Raw genomic sequence first — 14,897 nt, forward strand, 5'->3', positions numbered from 1 at the left:
CCCCATGTCCTATTGTAGTTGTCTTCCGAATAACGTAGTGTCCCTTGTGGGCATCTGCCTGTGTGCTGCACTAGGCCCAGAAATACTGGGTGCTACTTTGGTGATTGAATGTTCTAACTCTGTAGTTACCCTCTAGGGCAGAGTTCTCAAGCTGGGGCAATAATACCTATCCCCGTCCTGGGGGTGGCCTTCTGGTTATCACTGTTAGACTTGCTATTTGCATTAGTTCCTAGAGGTCAGATACGTCAAACAGCCTGCCACATGGGGATAATATCACAAACACAGAAAGTGCTATAGAAATAGGTATAGGTGATCACTGGTACTTCAGCAGCAGATAGGTGATGGCGCCAGCCTATTGTGTGAATGCTAGGAGGTCCCAGTCAATTTGATTGAGATAAGGGAGACCACATAACTAGACAGAGCAAGGGTAGAGGAGAGTAGTAGATGATAGCGGCCTAGTGAAGGGCCAGATAACGTAACCCACCAACGGAGGCTTCGGTAGGTGCAGCGAGACACTAGAAAGGGGAAATTTGGACACAAATGAGGAAACCACTAAGTTATTGTGCCAGAGTGCTTGGTCTTTTCATCCACATAGAATGGCTAAAGGGGAGAGGTTAAAATCCAGGTGAGAATAGTCTAGGGTTCTATTTATTTATTTATTAATTAAATACATTTTATTGATTTTTTACAGAGAGGAAGGGAGAGGGATAGAGAGTCAGAAACATTGATGAGAGAGAAACATCGATCAGCTGCCTCCTGCACACCCCTCACTGGGGATGCGCCCACAACCAAGGTACATGCCCCTGACCGGAATCGAACCTGGGACCCTTCAGTCCGCAGGTCGACGCTCTATCCACTGAGCCAAACCGGTTACAGCCTAGGGTTCTTTTTAATAATGTCATCAAAACTTGAAAAATTGTGTGACCATGCATATGTTGTTTTGAACAGTTAGGTAGAAAATATCACAAGAACTTTATGCCAGATTACTATTTTAATTTATAGATTTTTCAAGCAAGGGGAAAGGAGAGAGAAAAACATCTATTTTTTGTTTCACTTATTTATGCATTCATTGCTAGATTCTTGTATATGCCCTGACCAAGGATTGAACCCGCAACCTTGGTGTATTGAGATGACACTGACTCACTGAGCTACCCGGCCAGGGTGCCAAATAACTTTAATCGAATGTCATACATGATAGGACTAAGGACAGTAGGTTCCCTCCCCCATTGGAAACACTAGTTAGCAAACAGCTAATTTATCTTCTAGGCTTTTTTTTCTTTTACATAATTGAGGAAACTATAATTTTAATTTGCTTTTTTTCCTTTTATGTTATGGTACAGTAGCTTCATAATATGCCATCTAGATGTGTAGGACATAGAGCCTTATCTATGTGACCAGCACTGAAGGTCAGGAATGTCCAATCCATAGAACTGCCCCAGGAGAGACCTGTGTGTGTGTGTAAAATATATTTTTGAAAAATACATTTTTATTGATTTCATAAAGGGAGCAAGAGATAGGAACATGAGTGACCTGAGCCCCCAACCCGGGCATGTGCCCTTGACTGGAATCGAACCTGGGACCCTTCAGGCTGCAGGCTGATGCTCTATCCATGGAGCCAAACCAGCTAGGGCAAGGCTCTCTTTTTGTCCTGTTGTCCTGGCCCTCTGTCCAGTATCTGTAAAATCCTTGCATAGTATCTTCAAGCTGTAAGGTGGTGTGGTATAGTTGAAAAAATGCTAAGCTGGAACCGCCACAATTGTTGTCACTTCTGTGCTTCCTCTGTTAGAATGGTGACAAGTTAACAAAGCACATTGCAGCTTTCCTGGTTCTCCAGAGCAGGCTGGACTGTTGGATTTTGTATATAACCCTTTTTCCTGCAGTTTAACCACCTGCTGGTCCCAATCTGTCAAACTCCACACGTGCTGAGGTGCTTCAGCCAACGGTGGGGAAAGACAATGTGTAGGCTGCCAGAGGTCTGAGTCCTGAAGGGTTAAGGCCCAGGCTTCCTAGGTGAATGGTGAGGTTGGGGCCCAGAAACTACTCACAAATAGTTTAAGCTGCCAGCCACTAGGGACCTAACTGGTGCCTGGGGGTACAGAACCACTTTCAGAGCAGCTTGTTATGGAAACCACAGTTTGTGGTTGTCAAAGGGGAATCCAACCTAAGGCACCTGGGGCACTGGGAGGACTTGAACTTGACTATGTTCAAGACGCAGGTACGGGAAAGCTTAGGACACAAATACAGATGGTTCTTTTTCACAGGTCTGAACGAAAAGGAGTTGTGATTGTACCAATTGAGGATCTTAAGTAACTTGCTTTTAAGATGTTGTGTAATTACATTTGTCACTTGATTTTATTTGCTCTGTTATAAATGTCCCTTAACTAGTCTGAAAGTAGCTGGAAAGGCAAAAGCATTCAGCAACTTAAGCAGAAATGATGTTCTAGACTCCCTCAGTGACCTGGTGAACATATGCTTTGACAAGTCTTTCAAACCTTTTAACACCATGTTGGCAGTCTAGAAGTATTTTCCTATAGTGTATTTCTGTTTTTTTTGCTTTTAAAGATTGGTTCTGCTCAAACATATGGTATATCATAGTGGAAAAGATTGCAGCGTTTGAAATTTAGGCTTCTCAAATCCCTTATAGGTCCCTGGCAGGTAGGATTGGCTTATGTTTTATGAAGACTTTCACTAGCTGCCATCTGGCCCTTCCAACTCTGATTTTAGGAAATAGTTGCACAATGGTGGTTACTCCCAGGGGACAAGTATACTCTCCTAGGTGTTGTTTGGAACTCTTTCCTGGCATACAGTTTTTATGGCTATGACGTGTTAAAATGATGACACTGAAAGGCATAGAGAAGGAAATGAATTGCCCAAAGTCACAGTAGTGGTGGTGGAGCCAGTCTTCAAACCGAGCTAGTCAGATTATAGAATCTCCAGACCTGCTGACTTCTTTAGGTTTGTAGCTCTTAAGTAATGAGACTAAACCACACATCTGTTCTTGAAATAAGTTACCAATCTACAAAATGCTGTTCTATCATTTTAACTGATACTCCCTAAGTCCCAAAGGAGGACTGGCAATCATAGAAATGGAGTTGGTCTTGTCAATAATTGAGTCTATACCGCCTGTTCTGGAATGAGACTTCCCTCTTTAGGAGATGACACCAGGTGTGGGGGTGAAGGAGACACTGTTGTCACCTATCCCTGACAACCCCCAACCACACCCCATGCCTTCCCTCTTTTGCATCACCATTTCTAAACCCCTATTTCCTTATTTTTGAGAGCTTTTTTTTTTTTTAACAAAACAGAAAACATGAAAAAATAATAATTAAGTCTATAGGGACAAACACCCAAGTAGCCCCCAAATTATAATTAAAGACAGTACCTCAAAATGGAGGTGTGTGCATTTTAAAAAAAAAATTTTTTTATTGATTTTGGAGAGGAAGGGAGAGGGAGAGAGAAAAACATCAATGACGACAGCAGATCTGCACTGCTCCCTGCACGCCCCCTACTTGGGATTGAGCCCACAAGCTGGGCATGTGCCCTTGACTGGAATTGAACCCTGGACCCATCAGTCTGCAGGCCCAGGCTCTGTCCACTGAGCCAAACCAGCTAGGGCAGAGCTGTGTGCATTTTGTAATTGATGTCCTGTAATTTCAGTCACAAGGCTGCCTCTATGTGTTCCAGTGGCTGTCCCCCAAGGCCAGCTTGTTGCTCAGATTGGGCATAGATAGCAAAACTGCCATTTACTACCTGGGTGAGACCTTAGACAAGTCAGCCAATCTCCCTGGACTTGTGTAAAATAGGTCACAAGAATTAACGGTATATATGTAAATCACTTGGCACATAGTAGGACCTCGAGATAGAGATTATCCTGGATTATCTGGGTGTGCCCAACGTAATCACAAGGGTCCTTATAAGTGAAAGAGAGGCAGAAGCATTAGAGCTGTGACTCAATGCGAGGTTGGAGTGATATGATTACTGGCTTTGAAGATGGAGGAAGGGGACCAGGAGCTAAGGAACATGGGTGTCTTCTAGAAGCTGGAAAAGGCAAATAATCTCCAAAGCCTCCAGGAGTGCAGCCCTGTGACATGTGGATTTATAGCCCACTGAGACCCATTCTGGACTTCTGAACCTCAGAAATGTAAAATAAGTTTGTGATACAAATCCAAAGTCATACTCCAACAAACATCTGTCCCTTTGCCACCCCTAGAGGTGCACACAGCAGTGTTCTCAGGAGGGACCAGGGAAGAGGCTCTGCTCTGGAAGAGAGGCTGGGACCATTTGAGCAAGAAAATGTGGGGTTTAGCACTTACGGTATGGTCTGAAAGGGGATATGGGCTCTGGTTAGCACAATTACTGGGCCAGGTGGCCTCACCCTGGGGGGGAGGGAGGCACAGCAACTAGAGGAGGTCCAGGGAAAGGCCTTAAAGTGCAGAGCCCAGGATCCCACATGCAGCACTATCTTGGGTTAAATGGCTTTACATTGGGCGTACCTAGATAAGCTAGGATAACCTCTTTATCAGTGGTTTTAATTCCTGCTTGCCATATGTAAAACATAATCACAGGCTCTAGGGACAAGGCTGTGGACACCTTGGGCGGAAAGGGATATTCTGCCTTCCACAGGTGGGAAGAAAAGGGGGTTGGTCAGAAGCTAGTTTTCCTTATACCACCCTATATCCAAGAACTCAGAATTCTAAATTCAGTGTGACCTTCCAGGTCATCACCTATACTAATAAAAGCCTATGATGTCCTCATGCTGTAACAATCATCAGGAGGCTGTGCGCAGTGAGGCGTGGGTGGGGACTTGATGCTGGGTGTGTGGCGCAGAGGCAGGTCCTGCAGCTCTGCATGGCATGGAGGCGGGACCCCCAGCTCTGGCCTACCTCTTTGGGGCAATCCATTGAGGAGCCCTGGGTGGGTGGGCGGGGCCTACCTCTTTGGGAAGATTGATTGTGGGACTTCCGCGCTGTGAGGGCACAGGCCAGGCTGGGATACACAGACACACGCACACTCTGCACGGATTTCATGCACCGGGCCTCTAGTGAAGATATATTTGTCAAGGTAGGAGAATAGGATAGAAACTATACTTAATGGTTTATTTTAATTTATAACATTTATTTTCACCCAGTCACCCAACTGCCCTCTCCTCTGGCAACTATCTGTATCCATGAGTCTGTTTCTGTTTTGTTTGTTCATTTATATTTTTCTTTTAATTTTTAGATATTTAGACACATGGGCCTCCATTTGCATTCCTCCCACCAGCCCTGCAAATATTAGGGGTAAGCCTAACCCAAAGTCACATACCACAAGCCAGTTCCCAACTTAGAACATGGATCCTCTGTTTCCACCACATAAGGCCACGTCTTCAGAGAAGGAAGACAACAGGCTGCTACCACTGACTGTTGTACTCGGGTTTTGAAGCTGTATTTATCCATCTGCCTCCCTGGTGGTTACAGTATGAGTTTTTGAATCTCCTATCCAGCACCTGGCTTCATGAAACTTCTAAAGCTGTGATTCTCCTCTAACTAGTTTCCAATCTGGTCATACCTTGCTAATCTCTATATATGAAAGCCTAAGTGACCATTCGACTGGTAGCTATGACATGCACTGACCACCAGGGGGCAGACACTTAACACATAGTCATGGAAATAGGGAAGAGATGGATGAATCTCAGGGGGGAGGGGGGAGGGGGGAGGGCGGGAAGAGATTAACCAAAGATCTTATATGCATACTAGAGGCCTGGTGCATGGATTTGTGCATTGGTGGGGTCCCTCGTCCTGGCCTGCAGGGATTGGGCCAAATCCATGCACTGGGCCTCCGACATGCCCCAAGGGACCTGGATTGCGAGGGCGCAGGCCAGGCGGAGGGACCCCACCAGTGCACAGATTCGTGCACCGGGCTTCTAGTGCTAAGTATTGTCCTGTGTGAATACTTCTTATCCAGACCTTCCTTTGTTTCACTCAAATTCATTCAAGTTCACCCCTGTTGATTGTATCTTCCTAAATCTCTCAAAATCCATTTGCTTCTCCACTTCCTTAGCTGGGGCTCTCCTTCTCTCACCTGGATCACTAAAACCACCACCCCCTCTGCACCCAGCCCCACTTGTTTCCCATGGAGCTGCCAGTTCAGAGTGCTTCTAGCATGCAGATCTGATTTTGGGTAAAATCCTCCCATGTTTTCCTGTGGCCTGCAGCCCTGGCTGCAAATTAGAATCAACTAGAAAAAGAAAAAAAAGAATCCGTTAGGGCAGTGGTTCTCAACCTTCCTAATGCCGTGATCCTTTAATATAGTTCCTCATGTTGTGGTGACCCCCAACCATAAAATTATTTTCGTTGCTACTTCATAACTGTCATTTTGCTACTGTTATGAATTGTAATATAAATATCTGATATGCAGGATGTATTTTCATTGTTACAAATTGAACATAATTAAAGCATAGTGATTAATCACAAAAACAATATGTAATTATATATGTATTTTCCAATGGTCTTAGGTGACCCCTGTGAAAGGTTTGTTCGACCCCCAAAGGGAAATATATTTTATTGATTTTTTTACAGAGAGGAAGGGAGAGGGATAGAAAGTTAGAAACATCAATGAGAGAAACATCAATCAGCTGCCTCCTGCACACTCCCTACTGGGGATGTGCCCGCAACCAAGGTACATGCCCTTGACCGGAATCGAACCTGGGACCCTTGAGTCCGCAGGCCGACGCTCTATCCACTGAGCCAAACCGGTTAGGGCACTGCACTAGGGAGGTTTTTAAAGATGATCCCAAACAACGCCTCCATGGGCATACAGAAATGGTTTAGTCACTGTTCCTGCCCTCAGGAGCTCACAGTCTAGTGGACGTGCCAGACAATGAAGTGGACAGTGATCGCAATAGGTAGAGGGATGGGTATGAGGATAATCTGGGCAGATCCCGGGTTGGGTTAGAGACTTTGCAGAGGAAGTGGTTCTCAAGCTGAATCTTAACTAGGCCAGGAGGCTGAGGACTAGGTTTTTGGGCTGAGAGAGTGGCATATTTATAGACCTTGATGTTACAGCAGTGCAAGTTTGGGGGAATCCCAGATGGGTCATAATGACTACAACAGAGTGGGAGGAGGCAGAAGTAAGGCTTAAAGTACTATGACCCTATTATTCCATACACTTCATGAGGGGCCTAAATGTTATTTATTCTTCACTCAGCCTCCATGCCAGCAAGGTGTCTGGTACATAGCAGGTGTTCAGTAAATATTTGCTGGAAGATTGAATGATATGGAGTTCCTGAATACCATACAGAAGAACCTGCACTCTATATCCTGGAGACCAGTGGTTCTCAACTCTGGCTGCACATTAGAATCACTTGGGGGAACCTTAAAAACTAGAAATCTGGGCCATACCCCAAACCAGTTTCTTCTGAATCTCACAGGCTGTGGGGACTTGGTGCATTGGGATCATTTTTAAAAAATATATATTTTATTGATTTTTTACCGAGAGGAAGGGAGAGAGATAGTTAGAAACATTGATGAGAGAGAAACAACAATCAGTTGCCTCCTACACACCTCCCACGGGGGATGTGCCCGCAACCAAGGTACATGCCCTTGCCTGGAATTGAACCTGGGACCCTCCAGTCCGCAGGCTGATGCTCTATCCACTGAGCCAAGCCGGTCAAGGCTGGGGTCATCTTTAAAAACTCCCAGGTTGATTCTAATTTGTAGCCAGGGCTGCAGGCCACAGGAGAACATGGGAGGATTTTACCCAAAATCAGATCTGCATGCTAGAAGTGCTCTGAACTGGCAGCTCCATGGGAAACAAGTGGGGCTGGGTGCAGAGGGGGTGGTGGTTTTAGTGATCCAGGGGAGAGAAGGAGAGCCCCAGCTAAGGAAGTGGAGAAGCAAGTGGATTTTGAGAGATTTAGGAAAACATTATCTGAAATAAATTAAAAATACTTTAAAACTGTACAAATTTAGGTGAACGAAGATGTTTGATCCATCAATTTTTTAATAAAGACAAACTGGAGACAATTTTTTAAAAAATATATTTTATTGATTTTTTACAGAGAGGAAGGGAGAGGGATAGAGAGTCAGAAACATCCATGAGAGAGAAGCATCAATCAACTGCCTCCTGCACACCCCTTACTGGGGATGTGCCCGCAACCAAGGTACATGCCCTTGACTGGAATCGAACCTGGGACTCTTCAGTCCCCAGGCCGACGCTCTATCCAGTGAGCCAAACCAGCTAGGGCTGGAGACAAATGTTTTTAAGGAGATAAGTAAATTATAGTATGTCATAGAATGAGAGTACCATGCTGATATGGAAAGTGCTCCATGGTGTGTTGTTAAATGGGGTGGAAGACACACTGCAAGGTGGTATGTGGTATCCCACTTTGGTGTTACAGGCAAACAAAATGTTCATGACTTGTAAGAGTGGCACTGAATTGTGAACTGGTGACGACAGAATTATTGAGTCCAGGAGTTGGGGACATGCTCTGCAGAAACTCCAGAGGCCTGCCAACGTTGCACTGAGATTGAGGCTCGACAATGAACTACAGGGTTCAAATCCCAGTTCTGCTTTTTACTAGCTGTGTGACCTTTGACAAGCCATGAACTTTTGTGCCTTCATTTTTTCACAAGTAAAATGGAAATAATTGTTCTTTATCTCATAGGTTGAAGTGAGAAATTATTTAGTTTATGTACAGCACCAGTGCTTAAGCTTATGAATGTGCTTAATAGTAGCTAAATCCAAGATTCGTGAGTTGCATTCCAACCTTGCCACTCATTGGGCAAATTTCTTAACTTCTCTGAGCCTCGGTCTCCTGCAGGGTTGTAAGGATTGGGAGAGTAGTATGTAAATATCTTGCTGAAGAAATTGTGTCTGGCTGTAGTTCCTGGCCTCATTGCAGAGTTGGTAATACCAGTCTCTGGATTTTATCCCTGAGAGTAGATCCCATTAATCTCCAATTGGGGGAGGGGCGGGGGAAGGAAGGGAAGCACACTTCAGTGCTCCCAGCCTACAGAGAGAATGGAAGTCCCAGCACGGAGGGTGGGCCAGTGGTGCGGATATGGTAAAAGGCTGGGTTCAACTGCCACTCAGCTCCAACCACGTGTTGCCCCATGGAGACTGGGTCAAGAACTGCCAGATTTTACTGTTTTCCAAGGGAAGTTGTGAAATCTCTTGATTTTAAACTTTTGGCAATTAGTTCAATTTTGTAAACACTGAGGGCAAACAAAATGTGGCAGCAGGCCATATGTAGCCCCTGAGCTGCCAGTTTGCTATCTCTGCTCTAGCCTTTCTATGCTTGGGTTAGCAAAATATTTACTAAGTGCCTGTTGCACCTGTCTGTACTCCTTCCGTGCTTGGTCAGGTTTATTGTTCGGCAACTTTGGGCCTGCTGGCCCAGTATTCCTATCAGGTACTAATTCAGTCTGGTGGGCTTGAAATGCTATTTTATTTTTATTTTATTTTATTTTTTTAAAATATATTTTATTGATTTTTTACAGAGAGGAAGGGAGAGGGATAGAGAGTTAGAATCATCGATGAAAGAGGAACATCGATCAGCTGCCTCCTGCACATCTCCTCCTGGGGATGTGCCCGCAACCCAGGTACATGCCCTTGACCGGAATCGAACCCGGATCTTTCAGTCCGCAGGCCGACGCTCTATCCACTGAGCCAAACCGGTTTCGGCGAAATGCTATTTTATTGCGGTTTTAATTTTCACTTCCCTGATTACTACTGAGATTGAATGTCTTTTTATGTATCTATAGAAGTTTCCTCTTCCTCAGTAAAATTTTTGTTCCAAGTCATCCTCTAATTGCTGATAGATTTAGGGCTTTTCTAATGGAATTTTTCTTGTGAATAACATCACACTCACTGGACTAGACTTCTTGCCTGCACATCTTAGGAGGCTCAGCAACAAGCACAGTGCCTGGCACAGAGTAGGGGCTTGATAAATATTTTGAATCAAGTGCTGTTTCAAGAGCATGATATTTATTTAGGCAGTTCTTGGCACAAGTATTACTGGTTTAGCTATGAACTTACTTAACAAGCACAACTCCCCTACTTTGACGAGAAAACAGACTAAGAGAGATTTGTCTGTGTCTTGCCCATTGAAACCAGGAAGTAAAAAGAGGAACTGGCTGGCTGTAAGGAACAGTGATTCTTTTAGGTGATTAGGGGAGTATCTACGGAAAGGGCTATTGGAGCTTGAGAGAGGGCAAGATTGGAATTCTGATAGCCAAATACACAGCGATTATCTTAACAGGAGGCTGAAGAAGATAAGGCTGAGCTGTGAGTGCCCTCTTGCTAGTTTGTGCATTTCATATTAATATTGGAATTGAATGTGCCTCTTTTCCCATGACAGAGTCATCCATCCTTCAGTAATCAGTCACAAAATGAAGCCTCTCTTGTGGTGAAGTGGGAAGAGGCATTGTTTTTACAGCCAGAGACCTGGGGTCCAGTCCCAGTGGTTCCATTACATCAGCAAATCTGTTTCTTTTTCTGTAGTGTAGGGACAGTAATACCCACCTCATAAGGCTCTCCTTTAAATGAGAAAATGTTTACAGCGCCTACTTCAGCTAACAGTACTGAGTATCCCATTTTATGTTTGTTGTTGTTGCTACCATCACTACCCTACCTTCATACTGGGTTAGAGGAGCCTCTTACCTCGTGGGGAGGGATCTAACACATATTAGTCCATGAGTCAATCTGCCTGTGTTAGGCAGTTGTGCTCCCATGAGTGGTCTTCCTGTGGGTTTGCTGATCAAGCCTGGTCTTTATCAGTGATTGACAGTTTCTCTGATTCTTGGTTACACAGCAACTTCTCTAGAGAGTAAGTTCCTTGAGGGAGGTCACGGTGCTTAACCATGGTGGTTCTGTGCAGCTGAAGGTCACGCTGGTTTGCACACAGTGGTATGGCTGGTTTTGCATCTGTGTTCAGATAGAGTACCTGCTTTTTGTCTTCAAAATAGAAGACTATGCCATCTTCACAACTTACTGAAATATTTGTGGATGTGTTTATGTTTCAGGGTGCCTTGAACATGATTGGGGGAGGGGTACACTGTGAGCATTGCCTTTTCCCTCAGCTCACCTTCATCTACCCTGCACTCAAGCCATGCTTCCATGTCCTCCAGTACTGCAGACTCAGACCTCCTCTCCTTTATACCTCCTGCTGCCTCATCTGGAGTGTCTTTCCACTCACTTCTCACCTGGAAAATTCTAATTCCTTCCTTTTCACCCTTCAAGATCTCTAGGACAAATGATCATTTTCCGAAGCTGCCTCTGACCCTCGCATCTGAATTAGGCCTTCCTTCTTTGTAGATCTTCATTCTCGCTCACTTGGTTAGGTAAGCTTGAGCGTTCTACTCTGTGCCAGGCAGAGGCTACTGACATTTATTTTTTTTAAAGTGGTCCTGCCTTGCCCGGTGTGGCTCAATTGGCTGAGCATAGTCCCATACACCAAAAGGTCACCAGTTTGGTTCCTGGTCAGGCCTCATCCTGGCTTGCAGGCTCTATCCCCAGTAGGGGATGTGCAGGAGGCAGCCAATCAATGTTTCTCTCTTACATTGCTATTTCTCTCTCCCTCTCCCTTCCTCTCTCTCTCTCTCCCTCGCCTTTCCTCTCTCTCTCTCTCTCATAGGACAGACCCAAGCATGCAGACAGACATGCTGACTATGTAGGGAAGCTGTGAGGAGGAGCACCTCACTTGTTTTGGGAGGTAGATGACAGGAAGGTTCTTGAAGGTGGTGACACTTACATTCTAAGAATGTGTGGGTATCCAAGTAGAGGGATTGGCTTTGGCAAAGGCACAGAGGAGAGAAATAATGTGGTGTGTGCAGGACAAAGGCAAGCAGTTGGTTTTGCTAGAACATAGGCAGGGGCCAGAAAATGTAGGACTTTCTAGTAGGTTGAACCATATGAAATTGTCATTTTTGTATGTTAAAGCAAAAATGATCAGGTATCATCCATTTCTTTTGGTTCAAGCTAATGTGTTACTCTAAGGTTCTTGGATCATAGTGTTTCCCAAACTTCTGTCATTCCTGAACCACTTTTATGATTTTTACCTTATATGAGTTTCTACCTACTAAGCATCCACTTATTTTTATTTAAAAAGACTCACTTGCCCTACCCAGTTTGGCTCAGTAGTTAGAGTGTCGGCGTGTGGACTGAAGCGTCTTAGGTTTGATTCTGATCAAGGGCAGGTACCTCTGTTGCTGGTTTGATCCCCTGCCTGGGTCAGAGCGTATGCGGGAGGCAGCTGATTGATTTGTCTCTCTCACATCGATGTTTCTTTTTCTGTCTGTATCTCATCCTTCCACTCTATCTAAAAATCAATGGGGAAAAAAAATATCCTCAGGATTAACAACAACAAAAGAAAGACTCACTTTTTTTACTGAAGTAAATTTATTTTAAAAGGAAACTTTATGTCATTGTTATTATTGTTACTTTGACTCATTAATCCTCCTGTTAACAAGTGAGGTACCGGATGCCTCTTTTTTTTTTTTTTTTTTTAAATCCTCACCTGAAAAGAGTTTCCCATTGATTTTTAGGGAGAGTGGAAGAGAGAGGGAAAGACAGAGAGAAACATTGATGTGAGAGAAACACATTGATTGTTTGCTTCCTGCATGCGCCCTGACCAGGACCCAGGTCGGGGAGGAGCCTGCAACGAAGGTACATGCCCTTGACAGGAATCAAACCCGGGGACCCTTTGGTTCACAGGCCAACGCTCTCTCCACTGAGCCAAACCGGCTAGGGCAGGTTCCTCATTTTTGGTTTGTCATTTACCATATTTGAGCTAGTAGCTCAATCTCCCTGAGCCGTGGGCTCTCATTCTTAAAAGGCCCCACAACGTTGGGAGGTGACCTACAGAAGCTGAGCATTCTAGAAGGCACTGGGCAAGTGGCTGTCACTCTCACCCCCCTGTGGTACTTTCTTATTCTCTTAATCTTCTCTACTTAACCCAGTGGTTTTTAATCTTTTTTTTTTTTTTTCCCAATGAGAGGAGGGAGATGTGGACACCCAAACTCTAAAGAGGTTCATAGACCTCTTTAAGAATGAGAACCCAAGACTCAGCGAAGCTGAGCTACTAACTCAAATGTGGTCAATGAGCATCGACCCATGAAAACTTACTCCAGGATTAATTGAATCAGTCCTTCTCTCCTCCCCCCCTCCTCCTCTTACCGTCTAGCCCCGTCACCTCCCAGCTAGCTGCCTTTAGTTTACTGCTTCCTTCCAAGGGCACTCTCAGCAAAGACCACACTACGTGCTAGGCTTCTGGGGCTGAGGACATGCTGTCACTTAGGCTTCCTAAGCATCAACTTCCTTCTCTATAAGTGGATAGTGAGGATTAAGTTAACATCATTGGTTGATAGCACTTTGCTGTCAACACACATAATCTCATTTAATCCACACAATAATGCTGGGAGGTAGAGCTTTCATTCAACTCAGTATTTGTTGAGCGCCTACTATGTTGTAGGCAGTTTTAGCCACAGTGATGCCTCATGGAGCTTACATAATGAAAAGAGAAGTTTAAAAACATGAGCACTAAATAAGGTCATTTCAAATTGTGATAAATGGTATAATAAAAATAAAATAGCCTTGGCTGGGTAGTTCAGTTGGTTGGAGTGTCATCCCAATACACCAAGGTTGTGAATTCAATCCTTGGTGAGGGCACATACAAGAATCAACTAGCCCTGGCCGGTATGGCTCAGTGGATAGAGCGTCAGCCTGCTGACTGAAGAGTCCTGGGTTCGATTCTGGTCAAGGCACATGCCTGGGTTGAGGGCTCAATCCACACTAAGGGGGATGCAGGAGGCAGCCAATCTATGATTCTCTCTCATCATTGATGTTTCTATCTCGCTCTCCCTTTTCCTTCTCTCTGAAATCAGTAAAGATATATTAAAAAAAAAAATCAACGCCAAAACCGGTTTGGCTCAGTGGATAGAGCGTCGGCCTGCGGACTGAAGGGTCCCGGGTTCGATTCCGGTCAAGGGCATGTACCTGGGTTGTGGGCACATCCCCCGTGGGAGATGTGCAGGAGGCAGCTGGTCGATGTTACTCTCCCATCGAAGTTTCTAACTATCTATCTCTCTCCCTTCCTCTCTGTAAAAAATCAATAAAATATATTTAAAAAAAAAAACAAAACCAGTGAATGCATAAATACGTGGAACAACAAATTGATGTTTCTCCCTCTCTCAAAAGAACCAAAATAAAGAGCTAAGGAAAATCAGTTAGGTCAGCGATTTTCAAACTTTTTCATCTCCTGTTTCACATAAATTCATTACTAAAGTTCTGCAGTGTCCGGCCAGTGTGACTCAGTGATTGAGCATTGACCCATGCACCAGGAGGTTGCAGGTTCAATTCCAGGTCAGGGCATATGCCTGGGTTGAAGGCTCACTTCCCAGCAGGGGGTGTGCAGGAGACAGCCAATGGATAGTGATGTTTTTCATCCATGTTTCTCCCTCTCCCTTCCTCTGTCTCTAACATTTAATAAAAACATATTTTAAAAAAATTAAATTATGTGGCACACCAAAAAATACATTTTTTTGCTAATCTGACAAAAAAAATAGGTATAATTTTGATTCATTCACACTGGATGGCTATTGTCATGATTTTATTTGACAATCTAAGACAGTGGTTCTCAACCTTCCTAATCCCGAGAGCCTTTAATACAGTTCTTCATGTTGTGGTGACCCCCAATTTCATTGTAACAAATTGAACATAATTAAAGCATAGTGATTAATCACAAAAACAATATGTAATTATATATGTGTTTTCCGATGGTCTTAGGCAGGGGTCCTCAAAGTTTTTAAACGGGGGCCAGTTCACTGTCCCTCAGACTGTTGGAGGGCCGGACTGTAGTTGAAAAAAAACTATGAACAAATTCCTATGCACACTGCACATATCTTATTTGAAGTAAAAAA

This window comes from Myotis yumanensis, unplaced genomic scaffold, assembly GCF_028538775.1.
Source record: "Myotis yumanensis isolate MYYU_CA2020_CCGP unplaced genomic scaffold, mMyoYum1.0.hap1 SCAF_2, whole genome shotgun sequence".
Taxonomy (NCBI): domain Eukaryota; kingdom Metazoa; phylum Chordata; class Mammalia; order Chiroptera; family Vespertilionidae; genus Myotis; species Myotis yumanensis.